The sequence below is a fragment of the Callorhinus ursinus genome, unplaced genomic scaffold (assembly GCF_003265705.2).
Source record: "Callorhinus ursinus isolate GAN/ISIS: 27379988/994484 unplaced genomic scaffold, GSC_fseal_2.0 scaffold3, whole genome shotgun sequence".
NCBI lineage: Eukaryota > Metazoa > Chordata > Mammalia > Carnivora > Otariidae > Callorhinus > Callorhinus ursinus.
Genome location: NW_027397065.1, coordinates 49728582 through 49746066, shown reverse-complemented (window position 1 = coordinate 49746066; position 17485 = coordinate 49728582). Strand labels below are relative to the sequence as shown.

The 17485-nt window shown below is 40.3% G+C and overlaps 1 long non-coding RNA gene across 1 annotated transcript in view; it reads right to left on the bottom strand.

Moving 5' to 3' along the window:
• Positions 1–14768, bottom strand: part of LOC141371442 (uncharacterized) — a 90325-nt gene extending 75557 nt beyond the window's left edge. The window contains exon 1 of the long non-coding RNA XR_012376395.1: positions 14657–14768. This is a non-coding gene — a long non-coding RNA (uncharacterized lncRNA). The remainder of the gene's footprint in view (positions 1–14656) is intronic.
• Positions 14769–17485: the final 2717 nt, after the last annotated feature.

Sequence of the window (17485 nt, the reverse complement as noted above, 5' to 3'; positions counted from 1 at the left end):
CCCTGTGCCAAGTTCTGCCTTGGGTATTTCTGGGGGTTGTCCATAGAAATCTAAAGCATAATTCCTAATCTCAAGGATTTTACAATCTGGTTAGGAACAATAGTTTAATTACGCATCAAATGACTTTTGAGAGATGCAAGATTAAAAATATAAGAGCTGGGTTGGGGGAATGTAGAACTGTGAGGATGAGATTCAGCGAGGGCTAGTGATGTCTGGCAAGTCTCTGACCCTGAGTAGGGTCTTGGTTTCGGCTGATGTGTTGGTAAGCCTGACAAGTGTCAGATCTCCTGCATTACTGATGGATATCCTCATGAATGCTGAGCTGTTCAGGGAACTGTGGTCCCAGCAAGAGGCTAAAGGATTTATCAAAGCTCCCCATGAAAGCTGTACTAACTGGATTAACTGCTAACATGGATCGAGGCTTTGAGTGGGATTAATCCACGTTGCAGTGAATTAGTTTCTCTTTTTTATCCTTTTCCTGCTTTTCTCTCTAACTTGACTCTTTGTTAGAGCCAAGTGGGACAGTGGTACAGTACTCAAGGTGAGTTTCTTGGAGTTAAAGGAATCTGGGAAAAGAGCTTAGGAAGTGACCTTTCCCTGGTTTTTACACCCTGCTGGATTCAATTCAGCAGTGAGGAAGACTTACCTCTCAGCCTTTCGTCATGAGTTTGTCTATCCCCCAACCTCGTAGGCTCAACTACTGCTTTAGTAACCCTGAACATTTGGGGTAGGGATGGAGGTCAAAACAACAACTCCAGACAGTTCCAATGTGCAGGCTGTAGAGTTGCTTTTTTTTCTTTAAAGTTTTTATTGTTATGTTCATCACCACACATTACATCGTTAGTTTTTGATGTAGGGTTCCATGATTCATTGTTTGTGCATAACACCCAGTGCTCCACGCAGAATGTGCCCTCTTTAAGACCCATCACCAGGCTAACCCATCCCCCCACCCCCTCCCCTCTAGAACCCTCAGTTTGTTTTTCAGAGTCCATGGTCTATCATGGTTTGTCTCCCCATCAGATTTACTCCCCTTCATTCTTCCCCTCCTGCTATCTTCTTTTTTTTTCTTAACATATATTGCATTATTTGTTTCAGAAGTACAGATCTGTGATTCAGCAGTCTTGCACAATTCACAGCACTCGCCATAGCACATACCCTCCCCAATGTCTATCACCCAGCCACCCCATCCCTCCCACCCCCCCACCACTCCAGCAACCCTCAGTTTGTTTCCTGAGATGAAGAATTCCTCATATCAGTGAGGTCATACGATACATGTCTTTCTCTGATTGACTGATTTCACTCAGCATAACACCCTCCAGTTCCACCCACGTCGTTGCAAATGGCAAGATCTCATTCCTTTTGATGGCTGCATATAATTCCATTGTGTATATATACCACTTCTTCTTTATCCATTCATCTGTCGGTGGACATCTTGGCTCTTTCCACAGTTTGGCTATTGTGGACATTGCTGCTATAAACATCAGGGTGCACGTACCCCTTCGGATCCCTACATTCGTATCTGTGTGGTAAATACCCAGTAGTTCAACTGCTGGATCGTATGGTAGCTCTATTTTCAACTGTTTGAGGAACCTCCCTACTGTTTTCCAGAGTGGCTGCACCAGCGTGCATTCCCACCAACAGTGTAGGAGGGTTCCCCTTTCTCCGCATCCCCGCCAACATCTGTCGTTTCCTGACTTGTTCATTTTAGCCATTCTGACTGGTGTGAGGTGGTATCTCATTGAGGTTTTGATTTGGATTTCCCTGATGCCGAGCGATGTTGACCACTTTTTCGCATGTCTGTTGGCCATTTGGTTGTCTTCTTTGGAAAAATGTCTGTTCATGTCTTCTGCCCATTTCTTGATTGGATTATTTGTTCTTTGGGTGTTGAGTTTGAAGAGTTCTTTATAGATTTTGGATACTAGCCCTTTACCTGATATGTCATTTGCAAATATCTTCTCCCATTCTGTCGGTTGTCTTTTGGTTTTGTGGACTGTTTCTTTAGTTGTGCAAAAGCTTTTTATCTTGATGAAATCCCAAGAGTTCATTTTTGCCCTGGCTTCCCTTGCCTTTGGCAATGTTTCTCGGAAGAAGTTGATGAGGCTGAGGTCGAAGAGGTTGCTGCCTGTGTTCTCCTTTAGGATTTTGATGGACTCCTGTCTCACATTGAGGTCTTTCAACCATTTGGAGTGTATTTTTGTGTGTCGTGTAAGGAAATGGTCCAGTTTCATTCTTCTGCATGTGGCTGTCCAATTCTCCCAACACCATTTGTTGAAGAGACTGTCTTTTTGCCATTGGACATTCTTTCCTGCTTTGTCAAAGATGAGTTGACCGTAGAGTTGAGGGTCCATTTCTGGGCTCTCGATTCTGTTCCATTGATCTATGTGTCTGTTTTTGTGCCAGTACCATACTGTCTTGATGATGACAGCTTTGTAATAGAGCTGGAAGTCCGGAATTGTGATGCCGCCAGCTTGGTTTTCTTTTTCAACATTCCTCTGGCTATTTGGGGTCTCTTCTGGTTCCATACAAATTTTAGGATTATTTGTTCCATTTCTTTGGAAAAAGTGGATGGTATTTTGATGGGGATTGCATTGAATGTGTAGATTGCTCTAGGTAGCGTTGACATCTTCACAATGTTTGTTCTTCCAATCCATGAGCATGGAACGTTCTTCCATTTCTTTGTGTCTTCCTCAATTTCTTTCATGAGTATTTTATAGTTTTCTGAGTACAGATCCTTTGCCTCTTTGGTTAGATTTATTCCTAGGTATCTTATGGTTTTGGGTGCAATTGTAAATGGGATTGGCTCCTTGATTTGTCTCTCTTCTGTCTTGTTGTTGGTGTATAGGAATGCCACTGATTTCTGTGCATTGATTTTATATCCTGCCACTTTACTGAATTCCTGTATGAGTTCTAGCAGTTTTGGGGTGGAGTCTTTCGGGTTTTCCACATACGGTATCATATCATCTGCAAAGAGTGAGAGTTTGACTTCCTCTTTGCCGATTTGGATGCCTTTGATTTCTTTTTGTTGTCTGATTGCTGTGCCTAGGACTTCTAATACTATGTTGAATAGCAGTGGTGAGAGTGGACATCCCTGCCGCGTTCCTGACCTTAGGGGGAAAGTTCTCAGCTTTTCCCCATTGAGAATGATGTTTGCTGTAGGTTTTTCATAGATGGCTTTTATGATATTGAGGTATGTACCCTCTATCCCTATACTCTGAAGAGTTTTGATCAAGAAAGGATGCTGTACTTTGTCATATGCTTTTTCTGCATCTATTGAGAGGATCATATGATTCTTGTTCTTTCTTTTGTTAATATATTGTATCACCTTGATTGATTTGCGGATGTTGAACCAACCTTGCAGCCCAGGGATAAATCCCACTTGGTCGTGGTGAATAATCCTTTTAATGTACTATTGTATCCTATTAGCTAGTATTTTCGTGAGAATTTTTGCATCCATGTTCATCAAGGATATTGGTCTGTAATTCTCCCTTTTGATGGCGTCTTTGTCTGGTTTTGGGATCAAGGTAATGGTGGCCTCCTAAAATGAGTTTGGAAGTTTTTCTTCCATTTCTAGTTTTTGGAACAGTTCTAGGAGAATAAGTATTAATTCTTCTTGAAATGTTTGGTAGAATTCCCCTGGGAAGCCATCTGGCCCTGGGCTTTTGTTTGTTGGGAGATTTTTGATGACTGCATCAATTTCCTTAGTGGTTATAGGTCTGTTCAGGTTTTCTATTTCTTCCTGGTTCAATTTTGGTAGTTGATACATCTCTAGGAATGCTCCCATTTCTTCCAGGTTATCTAATTTGCTGGCATAGGGTTGCTCATAAGATGTTCTTATAATTGTTTGTATTTCTTTGGTGTTGGTTGTGATCTCTCTTCTTTCATTCATGATTTTGTTGATTTGGGTCATTTCTCTTTTCTTTTTGATCAGTCTGGCCAGGGGTTTATCGATCTTGTTAATTCTTTCAAAGAACCAGCTCCTAGTTTCGTTGATCTGTTCTACTGTTCTTTTGGTTTCTATTTCATTGATTTCTGCTCTGATCTTTATTATTTCTCTTCTCCTGCTGGGTTTAGGCTTTATTTGCTGTTTTTTCTCTAGCTCCTTTAGGCGTAGGGTTAGGTTGTGTACTTGAGAACTTTCTTATTTCTTGAGAAAGCCTTGTATTGCCACATACTTTCCTCTTAGGACTGCCTTTGCTGTATCCCAAAGATTTTGAACAGTTGTGCTTTCATTTTCACTGGTTTCCATGAATTTTTTAAATTCTTCTTTAATTTCCTGGTTGACCCATTCATTCTTCAGTAGGATGCACTTTAGCCTCCATGTATTTGAGTTCTTTCCGACTTTCCTCTTGTGATTGAGTTCTAGTTTCAAAGCATTGTGGTCTGAAAGTATGCAGGGAATAATCCCAATCTTTTGGTACCGGTTGAGACCTGATTTGTGACCTAGGATGTGATCTATTTTGGAGAATGTTCCATGGGCACTAGAGAAGAATGTGTATTCCGTTGCTTTGGGATGGAATGTTCTGAATATGTCTGTGAAGTCCATTTGGTCCAGTGTGTCTTTTAAAGTCTTTATTTCCTTGTTGATCTTTTGCTTAGATGATCTGTCCATTTCAGTCAGGGGGGTGTTAAAGTCCCCCACTATTATTGTATTGTTGTCAATGTGTTTCTTTGCTTTTGTTATTAATTGCCTTATATAATTGGCTGCTTCCATGTTAGGGGCATAGATATTTACAATTGTTAGATCTTCTTGTTGGATAGACCCTTTAAGTAGGATATAGTGTCCTTCCTCATCTCTTATTACAGACTTTGTTTTAAAATCTAATTTGTATGATATAAGGATTGCCACCCCAGCTTTCTTTTGGTGTCCATTAGCATGGTAAATGGTTTTCCACCCCCTCACTTTCAATCTGGGGTTGTCTTTGGGTCTCAAATGAGTCTCTTGCAGACAGCATATTGATGGGTCTTATTTTTTTTTAAAGATTTTATTTATTTATTTGACAGAGAGAGAGAGAGAGAGAGAGAGCACAAGTAGGCAGAGTGGCAGGCAGATGGAGAGGGAGAAACAGGCTCTCCACTGAGCACGGAGCTGGATGTGGGGCTCGATCCCAAGACCCCAGGATCATGACCTGAGCTGAAGGCAGCCGCTTAACGGACTGAGCCACCTAGGCGCCCCTGATGGGTCTTGTTTTTTAATCCAATCTGATAGCCTGTGTCTTTTGATTGGGGCATTTAGCCCATTTACATTCAGGGTAACTATTGAAAGATATGAATTTAGTGCCACTGTATTACCTGTAAGGTGACTGTGACTGTATATTGTCTGTGTTCCCTTTCTGGTCTATGCTGCTTTTAGGCTCTCTCTTTGCTTAGAGGACCCCTTTCAATATTTCTCGTAGGGCTGGTTTCATGTTTGCAAATTCCTTTAGTTTTTGTTTGTCCTGGAAGCTTTTTATCTCTCCTTCTACTTTCAGTGACAGCCTAGCTGGATATAGTATTCTTGGCTGCATATTTTTCTCATTTAGTGCTCTGAGGATATCATGCCAGTCCTTTCTGGCCTGCCAGGTCTCTGTGGATAGGTCTGTTGCCAATCTAATGTTTCTACCATTATAGGTTACATATCGCTTCTTCCGAGCTGCTTTCAGGATTTTCTCTTTGTCTCTGAGACTCGTAAGTTTTACTATTAGATGTTGGGGTGTTGACCTATTTTTATTGATTTTGAGAGGGGTTCTCTGTGCCTCCTGGATTTTGATGCCTGTTTCCTTCCCCACATTAGGAAAGTTCTCTGCTATAATTTGCTCCAATATACCTTCTGCCCCTCTCTCTCTTTCTTCTTCTTCTGGGATCCCAATTATTCTAATGTGGTTTCGTCTTATCGTATCACTTATCTCTCGAATTCTGCCCTCGTGATCCAGTAGTTGTTTATCTCTCTTTTTCTCAGCTTCTTTATTTTCCATCATTTGGTCTTCTATATCACTAAATTCTCTCTTCTGCCTCTTTTATCCTAGCAGTTAGTGCCCCCATTTTTGATTGCACTTCATTAATAGCCTTTTTGATTTCGATTTGTTTAGATTTTAGTTCTTTTATTTCTCCAGGAAGGGTTTCTCTAATAACTTCCATGCTTTTTTCAAGCCCAGCTAGTATCTTTAAAATCATGATTCTGAACTCTAGGTCCGACATCGTACTATGTCCGTATTGAGTAGGTCCCTGAGAGACGGTATTATTTCTTGTTCTTTTTGTTGAGGTGACTTTTTTTGTCTTATCATTTTGTCTGGAGGAGAACAGATGAATGAGAGAACAAAATGCTAACAGGTTAACAACGTCCCCAGAAAATATATTCTAAACAAATCAGGAAAGACCTGAAACCAGGGGAAAAGAAAGGGAAAGAAAGAAAAAAGAAAGAGGAAAAAAAAAAAGAAAAAGATAAAAACAAACAAAAACAGAACAAAACAAAAAAAACAGAATATGATCAAATATGATCAGGCTAGTGCATAGATCAGTGCCACACACTAGATTTTGGGTGTATTTTGGTCTGTTAGAAGAAAGTGCCTCCTAAAATTTTAAAGAAAGAAAAACTTATATATGTACAAAATAAGGGTTGATACAACGAAGGGATGGAGTATGACTGTAAAGATGAAAATTATAAAAGATTTTATAAAATGAACTGATAAGAAGTTGTTTGAAAAAAGAAAGAAGAAGATTTAAAAAAAAAAAAGAAAAATGGGAGAGAATGTGATCAGGCAGGAGACTAGAACAAAGCCATATACTAATGATTTAGGGTATATTTTGATCTGTTAGAAGAAACTATATCTCAAAATTTTAAAGAGAGAACAACTTATATATATATGCCAAAAATAAGGATAACTACTATGAAGGGATAGAATATGACTCTAAAAATGAAAAATAAAAATGTTTTTTTTTTAAAAAGGGATTGATAAGATGTTGGTTGAAAAAGGGAAAAAGAAAAATTAAAAAAAAACAGTTAAAAAAATCAACTTTGAAAGACTAATGAATCATGGTAAAAAAGCCATGAATTCTATGTGCAGTATTCCCCTAGCGCTGGAGTTCTCCCATTCTCCTTGATCGGTAAACTTGGTCTTGGCTGGCTGTTCATGCTGATCTTCTGGGGGAGGGGCTTGTTGCCATGGTTCCCAAATGTCTTTGCCAGAGGCGGAATTGCCCCGCCCTTACCGGTCCAGGCTAAGCAATCTGCTCGGGTTTGCTCTCAGGAGCTTTTGTTCCCTGCAAGCTCTCGGTACAGCTTTGGAGGATGAGAGTAAAAATGGTGGCCTCCCAATCTCCTCCCAGAGGAGCCGAGAACTCGGGGCCTCGCTCCTCAGTGCGCCCCCCAGAGAAAAGCAGTCAGTCACTCCCGTCTCCCCGGTCTCCGGCTGCACTCCGTGCTCCCCCGGCCTGTGACCGAGTGTTTGTATCTCTGGCACCCGACCCCGTGTGGAGTCTCCAAACCCAGCAGATCCCTGCGGTGCGCTCCCACGCCGCTCCTCCCGGGGGGGGAAGGGGAGTCTCCCCGGCTCTGCCGCTTGTTGGGTCCCTGCTGGAGGAGCAGTGGCCCGACTGTACCACGGATCACAGTTTATGGCAACCCCAAGGTGAGAGCCCGCGCCTCAGCTCCATCTCTGTAGCCAGCTTTCCCGCTCTGATACCTGGGAGCTCTGCTGCACTCAGGCACCCCCGGTCTTTCTGTGACCCCGAGGGTCCCGAGGCCACACTGTCCCGCGAGGGTTCCACCCCCCGCTTAGCCACTGGAGTGACGTCCCTCAGCGGAGCCGACTTCTACAAGTTCCGATTTTGTGCTCCGCGGCTCTATCACTTGCCAGAAGCGGCCCACGGAGGCCCCTCCCCCGCCGTCTATCCTCCCGATTATCGCCTCGGATTCACTTCTCCGCACGTCCTACCTTCCAGCAAGTGGTCGCTTTTCTGTTCAGAGAGTTGTTGCTATTCTCTTCGATCTCCTGTTGAGTTCATAGGTGTTCAGAATGGTTTGATCCTATTCAGCTGAATTCCTGAGACCAGACGACATCCAGGTCTCCTACTCCTCTGCCATCTTGCTCCGCCAAGTAGAGTTGCTTTTTGTGAGACAGTTCAAGGTTGTTTAATCAATGAAATTTATTTTTAGAGTTTTCCAAGTTTTTGAAGGTACTGTCATGGCTTCATTGATGGTGAATTGTCAGCAGAAACTTCTCATCATCTTCTTTTGCCTTTTCCTCTTTCTTGACTCCCCTTGTTCATGTTCCTTCTGTATTAATTGAGTATTGCTGAAAGATTAAATTCTGGGTATATAAAAATAAATAAAAAGGTCACAGCTGATCTTTAATAAATGTTTTCCAAACTGAGCTGAAGGTATAAGCATATTCTCTTGCTATTGGGAGCCTCTGCCTGGTGTTTAAGTCTGGCCATAAAATGACCCCACTCACTCTTCCATATGCACCTGCTCCCATAGTATCCTCTAATCCTAACATGGCAATCTCATCTATTAAACACAGTGTGAGCATTCTGCACTCTACAGCCTGACATGCTGATCTCTGTGTGTGGAATTCCTCTTCTTGATCCCTATTTTGATGCTTCCAATCCCATCACCTTCCTAGACAGTTTTTCAAGCATAACTCTGCCTCCTCTAGTTCTCTCTGTCCTCTCCCTCTGTATCATTTTCTGTATTCTGTTAATAATTAGTGTGCACACAGCAGACTTTATCACCCACTCCTGGCCAATGCTACTAAACTAGAGTATGTTTCCACATGTGTCTGTCTCTGTCTGTTTCAATATCATTGGGAAATTTTATTGGCTTTTCTGCACATCACCACACACTGAATGCTTTTGTAGCTTGTCAGGTCTTTATTGGGCACCTAATCCGAGTATTGCCTGAAGTGGTTCTGAGAAGCTCTTTCTATAATTCCTCCAAATTTTTATTTGGCATAGATACTCAGTCTTGGCTCTGGCTCAGTTTGTGGCTGGAATTAAGACTCAGTTTATGCCTGGGGGTTATGAATCAATCTGTGACTATGTCTTGAGTCAATTTGTATTGGAGTTAAATCGTCACAGTAAATACGTGCAAAAATTGTAATTAATCAACTTTTTGTCTGTCTTGCATGAATATTTTATTTCTTGCCATATCCCTATGGCTTAGCAGAGAGCCTTGCACATAGTAGGCACTTTAATAATTGTTGACTAATAATTAATGAATAGCCTCACTCTGTGGCTGATGTGGGCCCAGTATTGGTTGGGGTTAAGGCTAATTCTGTGTCTAGGGTTTGGATGGCAATCTGTGGCTAGTTTCAGGAGTAAGTCTGGTCATTGTAGCTGAGGTCAGGTTTCATTCTGTTAGTGGGAGCAGGGCACAGCTTGTGGTCACATTCAGAAGCTGAGGGAGAGGCTAGGGTTAGGAGGCAGTGCCCCATCAAGGGACATATTGGCATACTGGCTCAACTGGGATCAAATTCTTTTTTTTTTTTAAGATTTTATTTATTTATTTGACAGAGAGAGAGAGAGCGAGAGCAGGAACACAAGCATGGGGAGTGGGAGAAGGAGAAGCAGGCTCCCTGCCAAGCAGGGAGCCCAACGTGGGGCTCGATCCCAGGATCCTGGGATTATGAGCTGAGCCGAAGGCAGATGCTTAACGACTGAGCCACCCAGGTGCCCCTCAATTGGGATCAAATTCTTGATCTCAGGCTCATTGTTATTGAGAGCTGAACCCCAGCATTAGCTATCCATTGGGAATGGGAAGTTTCACACTGGGCAAATCTGCCAGAACACACTATGTGATCACACCCTAGGGTAGTAGATGGACTCTATAACATTTATACTATGTTCTGCATGGACTTCAGAGAATTTTCAACTCGATTTTACATGAGGAGATTTCTGACTTCATCATCTACTGAAGGCTTTTCTTCACAGTTTGGAAATGAATGGCCTGACTTCAAGACCTAGAATAGGGATTATCCTACAGGGATGGTTGGGTAGGGAAGGAGTTGATGAATTATGATTTTAAATTGTTCAGTGGTCCTATGTGCTCATTTGCTCACTGTTCCATTTAAATGTCAATCCCTGGCACCTCTATTGAGGTGTCTCTCTGACTCTGTTGCTGTGTCTGTCTTGAGTTCCTCTGGCTGGCTGTCTCACTGCCCATCTCCAGTGTTTGTTTTGGTCCTCTTTCGGTTTTTAGCAGTCACCTTGCTGGGTTCTTGCTGAGGCAGCACTGCTCCCAAATGATTAATAACTTGGAAAATGGCTCTGAGTCTGGTGATGGATTAATCCCAGTGGAGAAGGAATAGCTGGGAGGCCAGATGCCCTGGAGAGGAAACAACCATTGGAAGCCTTTTACCCAGATCTGGGCAGATTTTCTCCCCAGCCGAGGCAATTGCTTGGATATACAGAAACTTCTCTCTCACTCCTGTACCTTCCTATATAGCACCTCGGCTTCCAGGTCCTATCACTATTTCATCATCAAAACTTACCAGTTTAGGGTCCTATGCTTTGATCTCTCCTTTGAACCAAAATACCCAGGTTTTGATCTTGGATTTTTCATATATCAGCTCTTATACTTTATAAAAACCATTTCATCTCTCTAGACCTCAGTTTCCTCATTTGTGAAATGGAAATGCTAGTCTTTGTAAGGATGAAAAGGAGAGATACATTTGTCAGTGCTTCAGAAATTGAAAACTTCTGTGCAAAGGTAAGAATCAGTTTTGTGGATTATCCTCCTATATAATTTTTTTTTCATCTTAGAAGAGAGACTTTAATATGATAACTTGGAGTCATGAAGAAATATGAGATATTACAGGCACCAAGAGAGGTCAGGGAGATATATATATAGATATCTATATAGATATCTATATAGATATATATATAGGCTGGGATAATGGGCACTTTTCATTTATTTTTATCAGAAACTGATTTTTGCCTACATGTGTAGATACTCCCTCTCTTTTGGTTGAACACACACACATTTATTCATGTATGTCTATGTACATGCAAACAATGCAGACTTATACATGTCGGAGGGAATAATTTGAGGATAGAATCTTTGATCTTTCCTTGAGAGTACCATTATTCTTAATGAGGCACATTTTTCTTTGCTAGAAATTAATAGAAGGAAATACAGACCTATTTGATTCTGCTCTTAATTACTCTCTTTGAATCTATTATGAGCAAGATGTTTTGCCCATGCTTATTGATCAGCCATCTTGGATGAAGGGCCCATGCCACACAGAAAGTCTTTCATGCTTGTGACCCATCATCTTGGATGGAGGATTCTTTCTCAGAAACCTCATTCAGCTGATACTCTTGGAGCACTACAGTATTGCCATTGGGGATCAGCTAGAGCAAAATAGACACACTCTCTGCCCTCATGAAGCTTAACTTTGCCATTCTGACTACTTGCTAGGTGCTATTCTAATCACTGTGAATGGAGTGGTAAACAAGGTAGACAAGGTTCCTGTTCTCATGGAGACAGATAATCCACAAATAAAAATATATTAGGTGGGTTTCATAAAGAGAATCCAACCTGGTGATGAAGTATAGGGTACCTGGAGGGCAATTATAGACAGTTCGGTCAAGAAAGGCCACCTCAGATCATGTGCCATTTAAGTCCAAGCTTGGATGACAAGAAGGAGCAAGTCATGCAAAAATTTAGGACAATGAAAAAAGAGAACAAGGTCAGTGTAGCTGGTGCCCAATGCGCAAGTGAAAGGGTAGCAGAGGGTGAAATTCATAAGGTTAAAATTGTCTAGAACGTTGGAAGCTCTTGATTCTAAGTGCAGGAATCTACTCATTTTAAGCAGCTAAAGTGATAGGCTCTCATAGATGTTTTTAAAAGAGCAGTTATTTATTCTGGCTATTTGTGCACAATGGATTATAGGATAGAAATGATAGCAAACTCAGGGAGATGTGGTAGGAGGTATTTCAGGAACCCAGATGAAAGGTGATAGATATTTGCCCTGGGGAATGAGTAGTGGAGATAGAAGAGGAAGAAGTAAATGTATATGTCACATTTAGTGGAAAATTAGATGTTGGGGTTAAAGGGAAAAAGAGGAATTGCTGTCATTGTATTTTAATATGTTTACTCATCCATCTCTGTAGACTGTAAGCTTCTTGAGGTCAGAAACTGGCTCTTTCAATATCCCTTGATCTTAGCACAATGTTGGGTATAATGAATATATGTTGAATGAATGAGTAAAAGCCCTCATGCATGGATACAAGAATGTTAGTAGGAACAAATGATCTTAAAAAGTTATCCTTTTCCTACTTAAATTTTAAAAGTCCTGTATTTGTATTTGCTAGGTCTTTTGTTTTGTTGTTCCTCTTTGTAACTGAATTTTAATAATACCAGAGCAACAGAATGATATTTATATTAAAGTAAACTAACCCATGACTGTTCAGTAGGAATTTAAAAGCCTCAACCAGCGGCAGCTTGACTTCACCAAGGTAGATTCCATGAACTTCATTTTCTGCTTGTCTTTTATTCTGCTGGGGCCTGTTCCTCCCAGAAGCCTAGCTTCTGGGCACAGGCCAGCTGTAATTGACCAAAATTGATTGCTCCTTGAGAAATGAGGGCTAAGTAATCAAGACTGGAAATTCGAGCTGCAAGTTCCATCAAGTCAGACTTTCGGCAAAGACCCCTCAGCCTAGGGAGCGCGACTCATCCGACAGGGACTGGTGTGGAGGAAGATTTAAATTGGAACTGCTTTTCCATAGCCTTTGGAAAGCTGCTGATTCATCTTCTAAACTGGGCCAGATCAAAAGCAAAGCTGAAGCAACCTTCTCAGGCATTTTCCCTAGAAGAGGAATGAGAGTCTGGCCTTCCACGTAGAAAGAAAGTGGTTTGCAGGTTGTATCATCTCATTGCGAGCACAAAGATCCTAGGGACTGCCTGTGGCCCTGCCGGGAACATTGAAATGCCCATTTCTAACTTGATTGAAAGCATCAGAGATTCCCTTGGAGAATGCCAATGTTATGATGATGTTCAATTCAGTGATCTGTCTGTGTCAGTGCTGATATTTCAGGATATTACAATTCTTAATCTCTGAATACAAGTCCTTGGAACTGTAGACCCTTCTCCAAAGTCAGGTATAGGCAAATAAATCCATTCCAAGTTCTTCCAACACCAGCCGTCGTTCTTCCATGGTCATGGTCCTGAGACAGCTGTTCAGCCAGAGGAGAAAACCTGGTCTTCCTGAGACGTGGAGCTGATAGCACCTTGGAGGTTAGCTATGTTTATTCTTTATGTGTGCATTCATTCCAGCATTCATTCACAAAACGTATCTATCCAACATTTCAGCTGTCTGGATGGAAAAATCCAGGCCTAGAGAAAGGAAAGAGACTTGCCCAAAGTTAGCCATTTGGTGGCAGATCTAAGATGAGCTAGAAACTAGATATCTTAATTCTGTTTTCTTTTCCCAATTCTTGCACTAGCAAAAAAAAAAAAATGCCCCTTTGTTTAATGCACAGTTTCATCGTGATGCAACCATCTTCCTAATCGCAGAACAAGGATGTACCAGCGCTACTCTAATGAAGAAAAGCCATTTTATAGCCAGTCCCCCATTACTGGCTTCATAGAAGCTTGGAGAATTAACAGTAAATCACCTTTGTTTACATCTGGTGGGTTTAGGATCATCAGAGTAAGAAGAAGCAGGGGAGACTCACAAATCTGGAGCTAGCTAATTCAAATTAGTACCTTCCACAGACGTGTGAAGAAAGAGTTTGCTAAGGCAGTCAACATCACATATTTAATTCCAGGACTCTCCCTCCTCTAAAGATTTTTAGAGCAATTTCACACTAAATGAGGAGACTAGCCCAAATTAGGAAACACAGAGACTTGCCGTTTTCTATTACCTACTAAAACCAGTCTAAATAAGTGGATATCCGTAGTTAATTTCACTGAAGTAACATAAAGATGTTATGGAATGAACATATAATTAAATATATTAAGTGCATGTGCACCTAATTTGTATGAGAATGTGTGAAAAATAATTTTAAGGTTTGTTAAACATTTCCTCTGAAAATGTTAAAATGTTATTTTGTTTAATAAACTTGGCTTTTATAGAGGAGGCATTTTAGCTTATGACTTAAGTTAAATTGAATTCAGAATGATCCTGTTCCAACACTTACCAGCTATTTAGCCCTAGGAAATTTTATCAATATTGTGGAGCCTCACTGTTTTCAATAGTAAAATTGGCATAATAATACCAGCTTTGATATTTTAGGTATTTTACCAACTTTGTAGGATTGCTGTAAGATTTTAATTAGGCGATACATGGTAAGTGTTTAGTGCACTGCTTCTCACATAGGTGTGAAACAGTGCTCAATGAAAACCAAGATTATTATTATACTTATTAACACGAATATCTAACATTTCAAATATTGACTTCCCACTTTCACACTATCACAAATTTCCTATTAGCAAATGACAAGAGCTAAGTAAGCGAAGGATACCATCACAGTAGATATTGATAACGGCGAGCCTTGTTGGGAAAGTAACATACAACTGTTATACAACACCCCCTATCCCTAGCAAGGTCTGGAGCAGTACTCACTAATTGAACACAAATTTTTCTTTGCAGATGCAAATCTGACTCTTTAAGTGAGAGACTGGATTTTCATTCCCAGCAAAGCTTCTGTGAATTTTGAATTATTTAAAACCACTTACCTGAAAGGACATGAGTCCCTCATTGACATCTTAGGCCATTATTTTGATACCCAGCTCTTTCCAAAGCTCTGTCTCAGTGTAACCTGTGTCCCAGCCAGCCTGCAGGCTAGTCACACTCTCGCCCTATTGACTTGCCAAGGGGAATTATTTATTTGGCACCAATTACACGCTCTGTACTGTATGGCATTTGGTGTTAATAATAGCTTGGGTTTATTTGGTCCCTTTCCTCCAAGGAGTTGAGAGGACGTTCAGATGCACGAGGAAGGATAAGCTCCTTCTAACTGACAACACTTGGCCTCCTACAAACCACTTCAGGGTGACAATAACGTAGAGATGTACGGTGGAGAAAAGGACAGTGGGAATGCAGATGAAGAACAGAGGAAGAGGAAGGAAGGAGAGAATGAGAAGAGGAGCAGGGAAGAGACAAACAGTGAAAGAATTCTATTTTAATTGCTGCAGGGAGGCAAAATGTATCTTTCACTGATGTTACAGGGAAACTGCAGAATAAGAGAGATCTCAAAAGTATAGTCACCCTTATTTCCTCTGGGAGCCAAATCCTCATCCTGGCATTCAAGTTTCATCCAACCTATAGAACTTTCTCTCTTTTGTCTTCAATCTTGATTGAACTAGGCCGCCAACTCCAGGGCCTAGAATTCCCCATCTTGCAAGGAAAACTTGAATTAAAATGAACTCCAAGGATATTTTATATTTATGATTACATTACTTTCTCTGTGGAGTGCTCTTTACCCCTCCTTTTTTTTTTGTCAAGGATAGATCTTTAAAAGTTGATTGGTAGGTATTCTTTCTATATCATGCATCAAATTTCTCTGCAGTCTTCTTTGCAAATGTTTTCCTAGTTTATTGTTTGTCTTAAGATAGAAGTTAAACATTTTTTATTTGGCCCCCCCCAAAAAAATGAACTCCAAAATAACTCAGCATAATCTCTAATGATAAAGTATCAGCCCTGGAAAGGAATGAGAGTGGGTGGCAACAGTCTTGTCTCCCCAAACAGTAATGGCTCCTCAAATAAGTGAGATATTTGGTTCTCAAACACCTGTGGCTGTGGAAATCTTGATACCTGTTAAGAGGCTCTGGCTGTAAGAAAGATCTTCTTTACATTGTACTTGAAATCTGTTTGTTTCCTGTAACGGCTAGTGTTATAGAAGACTTACTAGCCCTGTTCTTTGTGTTTCACATACATAATTTCCAAGCCTCCGAATAATTTTGAAAGATAGATCTCTTTATCCTCCTTTCTTTACAAAGGAGAAAAGAAGGCTCAGGGCGGATAAATGGCTTGTCCAATCTCACACAGTTTATAAATGCTAGAGCCATATTCAAAGCCAAGTCTGTAATTCTGTAAATATTCTCTTGCCACTTTTTTTCCTTCAAATTTTTATTTAAATTCTAGTTAGTTAACATACAGTGCAATAATTAGTTTCAGGAGTAGATTTTAGTGATTCATCACTTACATACACACCCAATGCTCATCATAACAAGTACCCTCCTTAATGCGCATCACCCATCTAGCCCCTCCCCCATCCACCTCCCTCCATCAACCCTCAGTTTGTTCTCTATCTTTGAGTCTCTTATGGTTTGTTTCCCCCTCTCTCCCTCTTTCTTTTATCCCCCCTCCCATACGTTCATCTGTTTTGTTTCCTTTTTTTTAACCTGTTTTGTTTCTTAAATCCTACATATGAATGAAATCATATGGTATTTGTCTTTCTCTGACTTATTTTGCTTAGCATAGTACACTCTAGCTCCATCCACTTCGTCATAAATGGCAAGATTTCATTCTTTTTGAAGGCTGAGTAATATTCCATTATATATATATATATATATATATATATATATATATATGTGACATCTTATCTATTCATCAGTCGATGGATATTTGGGCTCTTTCCATAGTTTGACTATTGTTGATAATGCTGCTTATAAACATCGGGGTGCATGTAATCCTTCGAATCTGTATTTTTGTATCCTTTGGGTAAATACTTTGTAGTACAGTTGCTGGATTGTAGGGAGTTTTATTTTTTAACGTTTTGAGGAACCTCCATATTGCTTTCCAGAGTGGCTGCACCAGTTTGCATTCCCACCAACAGTGCATCTCTTGCCACCTTTTAACTGTTGGCATTCCCTTCCTTTTTAGCTATCAAAACCCCACTTGCTTTTAAGTTTACTTTAAATCTTGTTTCTTCTATGAAACCTTCTTTTGACTACCCCCATCTTGTGGTGGTCAACTTTCTATTATGAGGCACCTCAGCAATTTAGTTCTATAAAATTCTTACTGCAGTTATCCGTAAGATCATGCATCATGAAATCTCTTCTACAGTGAACTTAAACTTTATTTAAATATTGTTTGATTATTTAGACTCATGGAATAGCAGAAGCAGAAGAGACGTAAGGGATAAAAATGACAATAGTTGGTATTTGTGAGTAATTACTATGAAAGATTAAGTGACTTATTTGCATTAATTCATTTAATCCAAACACAGTCTTATAAAGTATGCACATATATTATTTTTATTTTACAAATGGAAACAGAAATACAAAGATATTAGTTAAATTCCTCATGGTTAACAGCTACAGATTCAGTTAGTTAAGTTGACACAGATTTGAAATGGAAAGTTATTTTTTTCTTAAATTTGACAGCAAAACCTCATCTAACATGTACTGATTTTGTGGAAAAGCTTGATCTGACCTTAGATCAGACCATAATTATTTATTTTACTTAAGGTTAATATTCATATATTTTGCTGCAGAAATATTTGTGTTTCATTTTTGAGCACTGCTCCAGACCTTGCTAGGGTTGGGGGGGCGGTGTTATAT